Source organism: Pseudonaja textilis, chromosome 1 (assembly GCF_049901715.1).
Source record: "Pseudonaja textilis isolate UNSWEBS1 chromosome 1, rPseTex1.2, whole genome shotgun sequence".
Lineage (NCBI taxonomy): Eukaryota > Metazoa > Chordata > Lepidosauria > Squamata > Elapidae > Pseudonaja > Pseudonaja textilis.
The window spans coordinates 252938201-252953984 of NC_141990.1; the positions used below are offsets into that span (position 1 = coordinate 252938201).

At 39.7% G+C, this 15784-nt stretch overlaps 1 protein-coding gene across 5 annotated transcripts in view; it reads right to left on the minus strand.

Annotated features, from left to right (window-relative positions):
* The window catches only part of DHCR7 (7-dehydrocholesterol reductase), a 42608-nt gene that overhangs the window by 24353 nt on the left and 2471 nt on the right, over window positions 1-15784 (minus strand). For 3 of the 5 annotated variants that reach the window (XM_087921271.1, XM_087921270.1, XM_026706584.2), the window contains exon 2: window positions 14418-14468. The gene's annotated coding sequence lies outside the window, so the exon portion shown is untranslated. Of the gene's footprint in view, window positions 1-14417; window positions 14469-15114; window positions 15138-15627; window positions 15683-15784 lie in introns of those variants that run through there. The other 2 variants (XM_087921269.1, XM_087921272.1) reach the window with 2 other exon arrangements.

A 15784-nucleotide genomic window follows, 5' to 3' on the forward strand; every position in this document is an offset into this window, starting at 1 on the left:
AATTTCAGCATTTAATTATGCCATTTAAGTGCCCATAATTCAATAGTTATCCAGTTTAATTTATAAACCTTTGTTGTGTTAAAGTATTTTCCTTTAAATTTTCTCCTCCAAATTAATCCAATACAGTAATCCAATCCAAGTTTTATAAAATCCAATTTCTTTTTCACTTTCTCTGGTCACCACTTCCACACACTTCCCTCCAAGATAGCCCTTTATTTTAATAACGGGATACCTCAAAAGTGATGTCCTTTGCCTGGTTCACACTCTGCTCGCTACTTCTCTGCTCCAGCACAAAACTTAGTTTCCCAAAGTGTTGTTTGTCTTCGTGGTGGCCATTTTAGGATCACCGCTGCAGCTTGCCTTTGGGAGGGATTTTCCTGTCAGGGAAGGGAGTTGTGACTCCCCTCAACCCTCCAGGTGATTTCCCCCTTCTTCACCACCCCACCAGGGTGGTTCTGGTCCTGATTGGGACCCTCCAGCAAGTGAGCTCGGCGAAACCGTACATGATCGCAGATTCCGCTCCGACAAGGAACAAATTGGAAGTCGGCTTCAGATTCACATCCAGCTTATGCCACCTATGTTCTAACTTGTGTTGTGGTCTAGGGCAGAAGTCTGGAAGCACAACATCTTGAGCCCGGTGAAACCAAGTGTTTATCTTAGGGATGAATGCGTGAGTCTAACCTAAGAACTACCCTGTTCTGATGGAAAAGACATACCGAAAGTGTCGCTAGTTCGGACACTCTCCTGGCCGAAGTAATGACCACTAAAAATACTACCTTGTGGGACAGCATCCATAGAGATATAGTCCTGAGAGGTTCAAAAGGAGACTTCGTGAGAATCTGTAAAACTTTTTGCAAATGCCAAGTGGAAAACCTATGTCTCACAGGAGGTCGGAGGTTAGAGGCTTCCCTTAGAAACCTACGCACCGAAGGGTGGTGGGATAAGGAATCATATCTGTTCCAGGAAATAACAGAAGAAAAAGCCGCTACCTGGCAGCGAAGTGTGTTAGGGGCAAGTCCCTTATCCAGGCCATGCTGTAAAAACCTGAGGACCTCTGCCAGCCACCCTGGTCCAAAAATGTTTCAGGGCTAGGAAGATAACCCTGAGCTCCAGCCAGTTTATGGGGCATGTCCTTTCTGCTTGAGACCAACACCCCTGGGCAATTTCTCCCTCCAGATGAGCTCCCCAGCCATGGAGACTGGCATCTGTGGTGAGACGTATCCTGTCTGGCTCTCTGAAGGGAAGACCCTTCCCAAGGGCCTGGGACTGCCACCATGCGAAGGACCGTATCACCTGGGAAGAACCTGAACCCTCATGTCGAATGGCTAGTTCCTAGTTCCTGCCTGTTGAAAGGGGAGCAAGAACCATTGGAGTTAGGGACAATGGAACATTGTTCAGCTGCCAAATCTGAAGGATGCAGCTGTGAAGGCACTCCCCTCGATCCAGGGAGAGAAACACCTCACAGAGCGATGTGTCTATAATTGCCCCAAGGTGGAGCAACCTGGCTGTCGGGGAAAGGTGACTTTTCATAGGTTGACTGAAAACCCCTGGTCTCGTAGACTCTGTATTGTGATGTGAAGGTCGCGATGGGCCGAGTGGATTGACTTGAGACTGGATAAGTATGTCATCCAGGTAGCACTGGACCCTAACTGCTTTGGTGTGAAGCAAAACCACCCAAGCTGCCAAGACTTTCGTGAAGACCTTAGAGCTGATGAGAGACCAAAGGGTAGAGCCCGGTACTGGAAATGGGAGTTCTGATAACAAAAATGGAGAAGCTGGCAGTGATGAGGCCAGATAGGGATATGGAGGTAAGCCTCCGTGAGCTCTATAGAGGAGAGGTGGTCACCCTCTTGAATGCTCTCAAGGATAGAATGTACCTTAAAGCACCTGTATGGAAGATGGCACCTGCCCCCTTCAAGGTTGGCGAAAATGCACCCCAACACGAGCCCAACATGCTGGAAATGCAAGAGCATAGACGGTACCTTCTTCCACATGTGGTGGTCATGCAAGTAAACTCAGAAATACTGGCAAAAAATTAGGAAACGGCTGGAGGAGATAACTAAGGAACAAACTGAATACAAACCAGAGTCCTTCCTTTTAGGGATTTTTGATAAACAATTATAAAAAAAAAAGAAGTATATAATAATCCATATTCTAACTGCGGCCAGACTAGCATTCGCTCAGTGCTGGAAATTACCTTCCACACCCACTGAACAGATGATTATCCAGAAAATTTTAGAGTGTGCTGAAATGGACAAATTAACTCTTAACATTAAAAAATAAGAAATCCTCAACCTATTATATCAACTGGAATCCTTGGTATAACTGGCTAAATCAAAGATAGACCACTGCGAAGAGAACTTTAGGGGAGGGCATCCCAAGTATAGATACCAATAAGTTGTGCTTACGATACACTTGAAGAAGATCTTACAGACCGTCAAAAAAGATATTGTTCCATTTTAAATGTTTACCCTTCTTTATTCCCCCCTTTTTTTCATGTCTTTTTCTCTTTTTCCGCATTTCTTTCTGTCCTTTCATTTCTGGCCTCTGTCAAGGCCTGTTTTTTTCTTTTTCTTCATGTATATGCTGTAGATGCGTTATTTTAATTGTAAAATTAATAAAATCTGTTTTTTTTTTTAAAAAAAAGCACTTGTATGGGATAAATATGTTTAATAATTTCAGATCCAAAATAGCTTGCCACCCCCCAGAGGCCTTTGGAATCACGAAGAGGCAAGAGTAGAAGCCTTGCCCTTGTTGATCTACAGGAACTGGTTGAATAGCTCGTATGTCAATGAGATGTTGGATTGCTGATTCCATAAGAGCCCGTCTAGAACTGTCCCTCGACGTGGGACAGCAGATGAACCAACGTGGAGGTGGGGAGAGAAACTCCAGCTGGAAGCCGTACCTCACCGTCTCACGAACCCAAGCGTCTGATGTAGATTCCTCCCATCTGGAGGCAAAGAAAGCCAAATGGTCTCCGATGGGGGGGGGGGAGATGGGGCACTCATTTCAAGCGTCTAAATGAACAAGCTCCTCCCCCTCGAAAGGGCCATTTACCAGGAGCATGTTGCTGCCTGCCAGAAGCTTCAGGCCACTGTTCCTGACGAGCAGGGAAGGACCGCTGATCTCTGGAGAACTGAGGGCTGGTATTGGATCTGAAGGACAAGGGACGATAGTAAGGCCCGGGACGATACTCGGGCTTCTTCCCCACTGAGGGACAGGACCTTCCTCTGATCCTTGGTCTACGTCAAGTATGGGCCAAGGATGTCGCCAAACAGCTTATCGCCTGCACATGGAACTGACGCCAATTTCCATTTCGGTGTGAGTTGAACTGCCAGTTGTGCAGCCAAAGCAGTTGTCTGGCTGTTACTGAAGAAGCCATGGCCCTGGAAGAGAACTTGGCTGAGTTCAGGGTGGCATCTGCTGTAAACTCCGCTGCTGTAGTTATTTTATTGATGTCTTGGTGGGCCCTGAACTTGGTGGCTGGAAGCCTCTCCTGAAGCTGGTGAAGCCAGCACAATGAGGATCTCGTGAAAAATGAGGCGGCCGTAGATGCTCTAATCACCCAAGCCACCGCGTGCTTGAGCGCGCTTGAAAGTTTGCTCAGATCGTTTCCTCTGTCTTGAGGACATCCTCTGGCTCAGTGGAAGTGCCTGAGGAAGAAAATGAGGCCACCACCAGGGCATCCACCGAAGGTACGACCAGGGCGTTGTCCAGGGACGGGCCCACAATGTAGAAATGCCTGTCATCAGCAGACGGGCAAGGTCCCGCCCCTGGGGAGGTGCACTGTTCCTTCACTAAATCAAGGAATATGAGAGGGGAGGGGAGAACCTCCACATGCACCACTGGCTTGGAGAACAGTGAGTCAGAGTGGCCAGAAGTAGATGCCTGTGGTTCAGGGGCCACCTCCTCAGGGCTTAGCTGTGCAGTGACCAAAGCCTTGTGTAACAAGGGCTTGAATAAGGAAGGCCTAAAAACCCCTGCTACTGGTGGCTGATTAACTCTGAGGTCCTCTTCCTCAGACATATTGGGGTCTATAAGTTCCTCTTCCTCTCTCTCAGACCAGGGTGGCTATGGTCAGATGTTTCGGAATAGTCTTCTTCCTCTTCCTCCCTCCACTCTGAATAGGAGGGCTGGAAACAGAACTGATGTCTGGGAACACCCTTCTGAGAATGGAAGACCCCTTGTGGAAGACCCTGGCTTAACAAAGATGGGCCTGCTCCTGGAGGGTGAAGGAATTGTTTGAATCCTTCTGCTAGGCCCTGCTTAATGGCTACAGAGACCATTTCCCTTATGTCCTCAGGCCTATTCTCCGAACATAGGCCTGCAGCAGTGGGGGTGTAGGTTTCTTCAGGCCTAAGCCTATGCCCCCTGTGAACCCAAGCCCCTAGGAAAGAATGGCCAGGCCCCCAGGTAGCCAGTCTAGAGGAAGGCTGTGATCTGCTCAAGTCTTGGGGATATTGATCTTCCTCCACTCTCTCAGGGGACCAAGCTAACAGGTAACTGAAAGCCAATTTACCCCCCTTGGAAGAAACCTCAGGGCCAACATGCACCTCCCCAGGATGAGAGACTTGATGAATCTGTGCTTGCATTTGTGCCAAAGTCTTTTCAATGGCTCTTCAATGGCTGCATGCCTTCTCTTCTCAGCCCTGAACTCCAATTTTGAAGTCTGTCCAGGAGCTAGGGCTTTGGCTCTGATTTTTGCAACAGCCTGACTGTTGGCAGAAGGGCCTCTTTGTCTTTTTTTCTTTCTCAAAGGGGCTTGTGTGTCTTGGTGTTCTTCCAATTCTTTGGGGCCAGGTTGGGGTGCTTCCCTTTCCATATTGGCAACAGAGCAGACACCAAGGGTGCTGTGAGCTTCCCCCACTGAGGTGCTTCCCATTGCTCTGGGCCAGGCAAGTTCCGAAATTGTGAGGCCCAACAAAATGGCTGCCTGGCTAAACAAGAGGGCCACCCACCATGTGTAGTGGCTCTGGAACAGCTTCGCTACCTCCTTCACTCAATAGGCTCTTACCAGGCCTTGAGCGATCAAATCGTAGTAAAACAGCTGAGAAGCAGTAGAATGAAGCTCCAGAGTCAGCTGTGAAGCAGCTCAGGCAGCAGCAGCGAGCCCCAAGATCGATGGGGCTGCATGGGAAGCTTCAATGAAGGCTCCCTGGGTCCGTAGCCCTTTATGAGGGAGCACCGAAGCCTCGATGCTGCAGGGGAACAGATCCCAGCTCTCCTGGAGACAGAGCTCTACTGGAGCCCCGGGAGCTGGATTTTTCAATTATTTACTGTCTCCTGATTTCAAACTTTCTTTTAGTTATTTAAAAACAATCCTTCGAGAAATAACAAAGGCGCCGCGGTGGCAAGGCAAGGACGGTCAGGGGGGCAGAAATCTGCTCGTGATTCTAGCCTCCCTTTTCTTGAGTTTGGTGCGATCTTTCGGGTGCTCGAGTCTTGGAGAGACCCGTGCCGGTGTGGGGGAACCTCGGGCTGCAGTGTGGGAAAGCAACCCCCTGTAACGAAGAGGAAGCCCTCCAGAGCCCAACGATCAAGAACAGCCTCCTAACAATGGAGGCTCCGAAGTCCGGACTGCCACCGATGGGAAGAAAAAGTGAGTGAAAGTTTGCAAGCTCGGGGGAAAGAGAGTCATGGCAGAGAAGATATTTGACTGACAATAGACTGATTTCAGGCTGTTAAATACTGTGTGAATGCCAGCTGTGAGCTCCAAGACGAAGCGGCTACAAAAGAATTGGTTTAGTGAATGTGAAAGAGCTTGGCAGGCAGAAGAGAGTCGGAAATAAAAAAGAAGTAAAGAGAATTTTGGAAGTCTGAAGACTCTATTATCACTAACATTTGGATTGAAGCTATTAAATTGGATCCAGAAGCAGAACGAAGCCGATCGGGGGGAAAGACAGAGCAACGCCATAGGCAGTATCCAGAACGCTGAAACGAGTGGGAATATTGCTTACTGGCAGCTGTTACTCAGCAAATCTTCATTTGCCATTTCCGGTGTGCTAGAAGTGGAAGCTTCCAAAGTGAAAAGCGGAAACAAAAACTCTTGTCTTTGGAATTTTCTTTTTTCTTTTCCTCAACCCTTTTCTGTGTGTACATACTTACTAAAATAGCCTCTCTTCTTTCTTACTTGTGGATGGTATGCTATGTTGAAATATGCTTGCTTTTTTTTTTTCCCTCTGATTTCCTCTTGATAAATATGTACATTTAGTAATGAAATATTAGAGTGTTAAAATATTGGATTAATTTAGTTAAGTTATTATTAATAGAGATTGTTATAATTTGAATGGGAATATAGGGGAGACAGTAAGAATATTAAGCATTAGTTACTTAATAAGCTTAGAACTCTCTAGACCAATATTATATTTCTTTGTGTGGGTTTACCTGTGAATGTAATATATTTTATAGTTAAGGTTACTTTATATTGAAGTTAAACTAGAGAAAAATATATACACTTTACTAATTAGTCAAGAATATAGCTACTTAATAGGTTGATAGATCTTGGTCAATTTTAGTTACAGAACTAAGAATACTGAATGCCAATTTGGAATAATATATTCAATATTGTACAACAACAAAAACAAATTTTAAAGGAAATGACTACTACAACTACCACTGCTTTGAAATCTGGTAGGAAGGTTAATCCCACAATAATGACTACTTTGACAACAACTTCACCCATGGCACAAAAAACAATAGAGGAAACACTACCAACAGAGAAGTCAACTAGCATCTCGAATGCTAATATCCAAGCAATGTTCCTAACTTTACAGGACTCATTGACAAGATTGCAAGAAACAATGATTAAAAACCACAGTGAAACAAGGGCAGATATCAATGAATTGAAGGAAGAAATGGGGAAACTAAAGACAGAAATGAAAGCGGACATTTCCAAAGTAGAGGATAAAGTGGGGTGTTGCAGCAGGCCTTGGAGAAAAACGAAGTTATAATAAAAGAAGTAGAGAAAAGAACCGAACGAACAGAAAGGGAATTAGAAAGGGTGGATGAAGATCTCAGAAGCATGAGCAAAGAAATGGAGGACTCCCTTGTCCTCCTAGAAATGGACAAGGCAGCAACTTACCTAAGATTCCAAAATGTGACAGAATCAAAAGAAGAAGACCTGGAATACTTGATGGCAGAAATACTGGCGGTTTACTGAAGATGGATAAAGATGAAATTCAAAAAGAGTTTGATGAAGTCTACCGGTCAATACAAATTATGCAAGACGCCACAATTGTTCTAGGAAGTACATATACGATTCACTAGAAGATGTGTTCGAGACATGATATATAGAACCTCAAGAGATAAAACTATAACCTACAAAGAGAAAGAAATTGTGATTCTTAAACAGATACCGAGGAGAATAAGGGAACAAAGGCGTGACTATAAATTTCTGGCAGCATATTTAAATAAAAAAGAATCACATTTAAATGGCTTATTCCAGAAGGAATGTTAGTGTCGTGGAAAGAGAGGAAAATCAAAATAGATACTATGGAAAAAGCCCAGGATTTTTACGAACGGATGGTGGGCCCACAGGAGCAAAGTAGTAGGGAGAAATTGGACACAAAGTTTCAAGAAGAATACAGTGGACATAAAAATAGAACTGGAACGGTAGGAAACCAAGAAAATACCTATCCACAACAAAAGACAGAAGGAACTACATCAATACAAGCGCAAGAAGAGAGAGGAATTGTTACACGACAAAGAGCAAAACAAAACTAAATAGATGGGAGAAGAAAAAAATTACTATCAATAAACATAAATGGTTTAAATTCAACAATTAAGAGAAAAAGGATATTATCTAAATTAATTAAACATAATGCAGATATAACGTGCCTGCAAGAAACCCATATAAAGAAGAAGGATGAAAAATATTTAGAATGCCCGAAATTAGGAAAATTATTTACCACACCAGCAGATGAGGAGAAAAAGAAGGAATCGCAGTATATGTGAAAGAGGATTTGAAATCTGAGCTAATATGGTCGGACTTAGAAGGAAGGACTCTGGGTTTGCAGATCTGGATTAATGATATTCCAATTCTTTTAGTAGTAATATATGCCCCAAATGGAGACCAAAAAGAGTTTTTAAACACCTATATGGAAAATTGGTTGAATTGCAAAAAGAAATATTTGTATGGTAGGGGACTTCAACTCCATTGCTGATTTCCAAAAGGATCACAGTAATGCCGGGAAGAATAAAAAGGGGAAGAGAGAGCTCCCAAGATTTGTAGGGAAATGATGAAAGAGCTAAATCTGACAGATATATGGAGAAGATTACATCCTGAAAAAGACAATTTACATTTTATTCAAATCCCCACCAAACATGGACACGGATTGATATGGCATGGATGAGTGGAGAGATAGCAAATGAGACAAAAGAAGTGGAAATTTTGCCTAATGAATGGGCAGACCATAATCCAATACAGGTAATATGGAAGGGCAGGGCAAAACCAAAGAAAAGATGGACCTTAAACACTCAATTAATAAGAGAGAAAGAATATATTAATAAATTAAAGGAGGAATTGATTTTTTTATTAAAGAAAATGATAACGGAGAAACCACGAAACAAAATGTCTGGGATACGATGAAGGCGGTTATAAGAGGCACAACAATCTCTTATAATGCTAAGAGAAACAAGGAAAAATATTCCCAACAAAACAAATTACAACAGAGAATTAAGGAGCTAGAAACCCTTCTACAAAATAACCCAAAAGAATCCAAACTGCAAAATCAGATAAGTATAGTCAAACACAAACTGAATTTAATTGATCAAGAGAAAATGACTATGAATTTGAACTTAACTAGACAAATCTATTTTGAACATGCCAACAAGCCAGGAAGATGGCTATCTTATAAATTGAAAAAAAAGAAAGAGAAGAGACTGATATACCAGTTAATAGATAGCAAAGGAGATACATACCAGGAAATAGAACAGAAAAAAAGAAATCATTCATAAATACTTTGAAGATTTATACAAAAGAGAGGATGTCAGTGAAGATAGAATAAGGAATTATCTAGATGAAGTAAAGGATAAGGCAATTGGGGAAGAAATGGCTGAACTATTAAATAAAGACATTACTGAATCGGAACTGAAATCAGCAATAGAGAGCCAGAAAAATAATAAAACCCCGGGCCCAGGGGAGCTGTACAAGGCAATAGCAGATCAAATCGGACCACTTATGGTGGAAGTTTTTAATGACGTTTTACTAGCAGCTAGGATGCCGGACTCATGGAGGGGGGGCACTGATCTCGCTGATCCCGAAGGAGGATACAGATCCCAGATATATAAACAATTACAGGCCGATTTCACTCTTAAATACTGATTATAAAATATTCACTTCTATTATAGCAAACAGATTAAAAAGATTGCTAAACTTGTATATACATGAAGATCAAAATGGATTCCTTCCAACTAGGCAAATAAAGAATAATCTAAGAATAGTATTAGACGTACTAGAATTTTATGAAGCCCACCCAGAGAGACAAGTAGCACTCATGTTTCTAGATGCAGAAAAAGCTTTCGATAATTTGAATTGGCAATTTTAATTCAAAAAATTTATAATTTGAATCTGGGTACCAAATTTGAAAACATTATAACAACTATATATGACACACAACAAGCTAATATAATAGTGAATGGGGAATGCACCCGCCCAATAAAGATAGAAAAAGGAGTGAGACAGGGTTGCCCACTCTCTCCCTGCTCTTCATATTAGCATTAGAGACATTATTAACACGAATTAGGCGGAATTCAGATATAAAGGGATTAACAGTTAAGAAAGAGGAATATAAATTGCAAGCGTTTGGGACGACATGATTTTCTTCCTTGAAGAACCAAAAGACAGGGGACCAAAATTGATGAGTGAATTAGAGAAATTTGGAGCAGTAGCGGACTTAAAATAAACAAAAAAAACCAAATTAATGACCAAAAACCTAACAGAAAAACAGAAAATAGAACTAGAAGAAATAATGCAGATACAAGTGACAAAGAAAGTGAAATACTTAGGAATTTGGCTAACCCCACACTGTAAGACACTTAAAGAAAACAATTATGATAAACTGATACATCAGGTAAAGAAAGATTTAGAATCGTGGGGAAACTTCAAATTTCACTACTAGGCCGAATTGCTACTATTAAAATGAACATTCTCCTAAATTTTTGTATTTATTCCAAACGATCCCAATTAAATTACATAAAAAGTTTTTGAAGAACTCAATAGAACAACCCTGAAATTTATTTGGCAAGGGAAAAACCCAGAATAAATGTAAAAGCAATGCAGGATATGAAGAGCAGGGGAGGGTTAGCATTTCCAAACTGGGAGTTATACCATATGGCCACCTCATTAGTTTGGTTGAAGGATTGGGTGAATTTAACCAATAAAAGAATACTATTTCTAGAAGGCCATGATTTACAAAGGGGGTGGCATGCCTTTCTATGGGACGTAGGGAAAACCAGTCAAAAATATTTCCATAGACATTTAATTAGAGACGCACTATTAACAATTTGGAGGAAAATAAGGAAAAAACATTATACAAAAGTACCAGTATGGATTTCAACAATGGAGGCAATGATTCACCCAAACAATTTGGAGCTTACCAAAATGATTAAATACAAAGACTTATTAGACCCACAAGGAAATTTGAAACCGAGGCTGGATCTTCAAGAGCAAGGACATAAAATTGATCAATGGGTTTATCTTCAGATTCAAAGCAGATACAAACAAGACAAAAAAGAATTCGGAATTAATAACAAACTGCAACAATTAGATAAAATTTTATTAGGATTAAATAAAGAAAATAACAAAATTTTATAACTACTTATTAGAAACAGAACTAGAAGAAGAAATCGTAAAAGGAAATATGATTGCTTGGAGTAAGAACGTAGGGCGCAGCATCACATTAGCGGAATGGGAGAAAGTTTGGGGCAGAAACAATAAGATTACCAAATCGGCAGCATACAAGGAAAGTCTTTATAAAATGTTTTATAGATGGCATCTCCCCCCTTCGAGGTTAGCGAAGATGCACCCCAACATGAGTTCGCATTGCTGGAAGTATAGGAAAAAAGAAGGAACCTTTTTCCATATGTGGTGGTCCTGTGCAGAAACCCAAAAGTATTGGAAGAAAATCAAAACTTGGTTGGAAGAAATCACCAAAGAGCAGATCGAATACAAACCAGAGTCCTTCCTACTAGGGATTTTTGATAAGCAAATTTCCAAAAAAACCAAATACATAACAATACACATTTTAACAGCGGCCAGATTAGCCTTCGCTCAACATTGGAAACAACACCAAATTCCATCAGAAGAAATGATTATTGAAAAAATCTCAAAATGCGCAGAAATGGATAAATTGACTTTGGCGCTAAAAACAAAGACACTTCACTATACTATGACAGCTGGAATTGTTGGTATAATTGGATTGACCAAAGATAAATAATATATTATAAGGCATAAAAGAAAAGTATCAATACATAATAACGAGGTAGCGATATAAGTTAAAAACAGGTGTGGTTATATGACACAAGTTAAGGTGATGAAAACAAAAGAAGATCTTGCAAACTGTTAAAATAAGAATACTTTTAATCCTGTAACCTCTTTCTTTCTTTCTTTTCTTAAAATCCTTTCCCTCTCTTCCTCTCTCTCTCTTCTTTCTTTCTTTCTTTCTTTTTGCTTATTTGTGTATGTATTGTGACTGGTTTTAATTGTAAAAATTAATAAACTATATTTAAAAAAAAAAAAAAACAATCCTTCCAGAAACTAGCTCTCAGACAAGAAGCTGAGCCAAAAGATGGGCGGGCTAGCCAGTGGCTGGCTTTTTAGTGGAAGACTTAACTTTATGACATCAGAAGGAGGAGCTTAACCCATTCCTGGACTCTTGTGGCAGCGTTGAGAACTGTAACCATTTACTGTTGAAGCCACGCTTTATACATTAATTTTATTTTTTTCTGTTGCATTTTTCCACTAATTTTTAAACACTTCTTATGCAGTTTTCTGATAATGTATTTATCTTTATGTTTTGTTCCTTTTTTACTGTTTCTATTTTAAAAGCAATAAAATACATAAAAATATATTAATAGGCAGCTCAAAAGCAAAACTAAAACTTGGCAAACAAAATGGTCCTTAAGTTATTGCATTACAAGGTATATCCTGATGGTGGATGTACTTGCAGAGCCATCAAGTCCATGTTCTTATCTACCACATCTCTTTACAAACAAGGAGACCTCATCAAAGTTGCAGATGACACTATGCTGGTGGGAACAGCCAACACCACAGAAGACAAGTTCGGGATCCAAAAAAGATCTTGATAGACTTGAATAATGGGCCCCATCCATCAAAATGAAATTTAATGTGAAGAAAAGCAAGGTTTTATAGCTAGAAAGAAAAACCAAAGGTGCAAGAACAGATTAGGAGAAACTTGGCTCAAAAACAGTAACTGTGAGAGAGACCCTGGAGTCTGAGTAGATGATCACTTAAACATTAGCCAGTAGTGTGCGGCAGCAGCCAAAACAAACCTAACATAATCTTTGGTTGTATAAACAGAGGCATAGAATCAAAATCACGTGAAGTATTAGTAGTGCTTTATAAATCCTTAGTAAGATTACACCTGGAATACTGCATCCAGTTTTGGTCACCGCATTACAAAAAAGATGTTGAGTCTTTAGAAAAAGTGCAAAGAGGAACTAAAATGATTCAGGACCTGGAGATAAAAACATATGAAGAGCTTTTGCAGAAATTGGGTATGGCCAATCTAGAGAAAAGAAGGACTAGGGGTGATATGATAGCAGTAGACCAGTATTTGAGGGGCTGCCACAAAGAAGAGGGGGACAACTTATTTTCCGAGGCACCAGAAGTCAAGACAAGAAACAATGGATGGAAACTAATCGAGGAGAGAAGCAACCTGAAATTAAGGAGAAACTTCCTAGTGAGGACAATTAATTGGTGGAACAGCTTGCCTTCAGAAATTGTGGGTGCTTCATCACTGAAGGTTTTTAAGAAAAGACTGGACAATCACCAGTCTAAAATGGTATAGGGTCTCCTGCTTGAGCAGGGGGGTTGACTAGAAACCTCCAAGGACCCTTCCAACTGTATTCCGATTGATTGATGGATTGATGATTGATAAGGCAAATCTTCTTCAAGGGAAAAGGAGCAAATGCAACTGGTTTCATCTGGCTTTTCTAATTATGGGTCATATCTGCTGATCAACTGTGCCCCAAATATGAACTGACCTTAGTTCAGCTGGTCCCTCAGGGAGAGTATTGTTAAATCAAAGCTTTATTACAAAAGATGCCATTTATAACAAGAACATGGCTTTACATATTACTGTACATTTATTGATACAATAATGTTAACACAGAATTAATGGACATTTGAATTTAATGAATATCTTGCTTTCCCTGAATGTCCATTAAACAAGAAGTTTTTCTATATTATGAACTTTGGAAATTAGTATATTTTCAGCATCATTATTTGGTAATTTTTTTACAATGCAAATAAGCAGGCCAGATCTTATGAAAATATTCTAAAGGAAAAAGACAATAGTTACACAATGTGCTTTCTGTCTGCCTTTGAAGTGACTTGGGAAACTCTTAGTCAACACCAATTAGATGGTTACATAATCAATCTTTCTATCAGCTAAGTTTTGTTCTGAAGAAGTAAATTAGCTGTGTTTTTAATCAGTTATTACTATTTACTATACTTTAAAAATATTAATTTCAATACAGGCAGTCCTCAACTTACAATAGTTCATTTAGTAACTGTTCAAAGTTACAATGGCACTGAAAAAACGTAAAAAACGGCACTGATTTATGACAATTTTTCATACTTATGACCATTGCTGCAACCCCATGGGCATGCGATCAAAATTCAGACGTTTTGTGTCCTTCTTACCAGTAAAGTCAATGGGGAAGCCAGATTCCTTTAAAAACTGTGTGACTAACTTTAACAACTGCAGTGATTCACTTAAGAAACGTGGTAAGAAAAGTAAAATGGGGTAAAATTGGTAAAATGGATTGCAAAATTAAAATAGAGCAAAATTCACTTTAAAAAAACTTTTCACTTAACAACAAAAATTTGGAGCTCAATTGTGGTCGTAAGTCAAGGACTACCTGTATAACATCATAAAAATATTTTATCCAGGAATACAAAACAAAGAAAATAAATCTTCAAGCATTCAGAGGAATTCAGGATGGTCTTTGTAAACACAAAAACTTATATAATGCTAATTTTAAAAGAGAAATACATTTTGCAAGTATTATTTTCTTATAAGTGAATGTTCCAAAAGATTGCTGCCTATTTGTTCTCGTCTCACAATGCACCATACAAAACAATAAATGCAACAGCTTCCCAATCAGCTTGCTTTTCTACTACTTATTAATTCAGTATGAAGCAGACTACTTAGAAGTCTATTAATTTTCCTTACCTGTACTTTTATTGTTCAGCTTCAGATAAAGAAATAACTCCTTCGTTTGATCTGAGAGAGAGAAAGAGAAAGAATATAAATGTAAAATGCCCCAGTCCTTTTTCACCTTTCCTTCTTTTAACCACGCCCCCATTAAATGAATATTGTAATCACCACCCAATCGCTTGCTTCTACTTTTTAGCATCATCTCAGGCTTCCTTGCTGGATTGGTGCAGCTGCCTCAAACCAGCTAAGCTGATTTCAGTAGCCATGGCAACAACCACTCCGTGAACATTATGAAAAAGGAGGAATGTTTACTGAACTTTTTACTAATCCCTGATCAAGTAGAACGTATGAATTTAGAAATGGAATTAAAAGAAAAATTATTTGCCCCGCATTGCTTCCTCACATTCTTTATTCCATTTAAACATCTGGTCTACATATTTCTCCAAACATTTTGCTGCTTCTTAAGTTTCACAGGAGATACAGGTTTTGGAGAAATTATTGGTTAATGAAATTAGTTTCAGCTACTTATATGATTCCTTGAATGTTCTGTTTTGCAAATAGAAGATCAGTAAAAATGTCAGATTAGGTTCGTATGATCCTAAAGTCAAATTTCAACCACCCACAATAAAATTTGAGAACTGCATTTTTCAGAGATGAATTAACTAAAGAACTATGAAATGAAAGAGACAAATAAAACCTGATTTGATGATACCTATCATTTGTCAGTATATGCGTAGTAGGGAACTGACAAACGGGCGAAAAAGCTTTTATGCAACTTGTCTGTGGAGATTCTCAAGTCATGCAGGTAACTGGACTGGGGGAGGGAGAGAGATGGAAGGATTGTATTGCTTTGTAGTTATCTGTAGTCTGTAGCACACTCCCCTAGATCTCCTGGAGCTACTTGAGGGTTTATTTTTTATATATATTTTTATAAAAATATAACATCTAAATATATTAATATAAGATGCATTAATATTATATATAATATATACTTATAAGTCTGGTTGACTCGGCATTCCATCCTTCCAAGGTCGATAAAATGAGGAGCCAGATTGTTGGGGGCAATATGCTGACTCTGTAAACTGCTTAGAGAGGGCTGTAAAGCACTGTGAAGCAGTATATAAGTCTAAGTGGGATTGCTATATATAAATATATAAGTATACAATATTAATATATGTTAAATATAAACATATTTTTAAGCAGTATAAGCAACTTAGAGGGCCACCTTGCTTATAGAGATAGTCCTTGACTTACAATTCAGTGACGATTCAAAGTTACAACGGAGCTGAAAAAAAATGACAATGACCGTTTTTCATATGACAGTTGAAGCATCTCCAAGGTCAAGTGATCAAAATTCAGACACTTGGCAACTGACTCATATT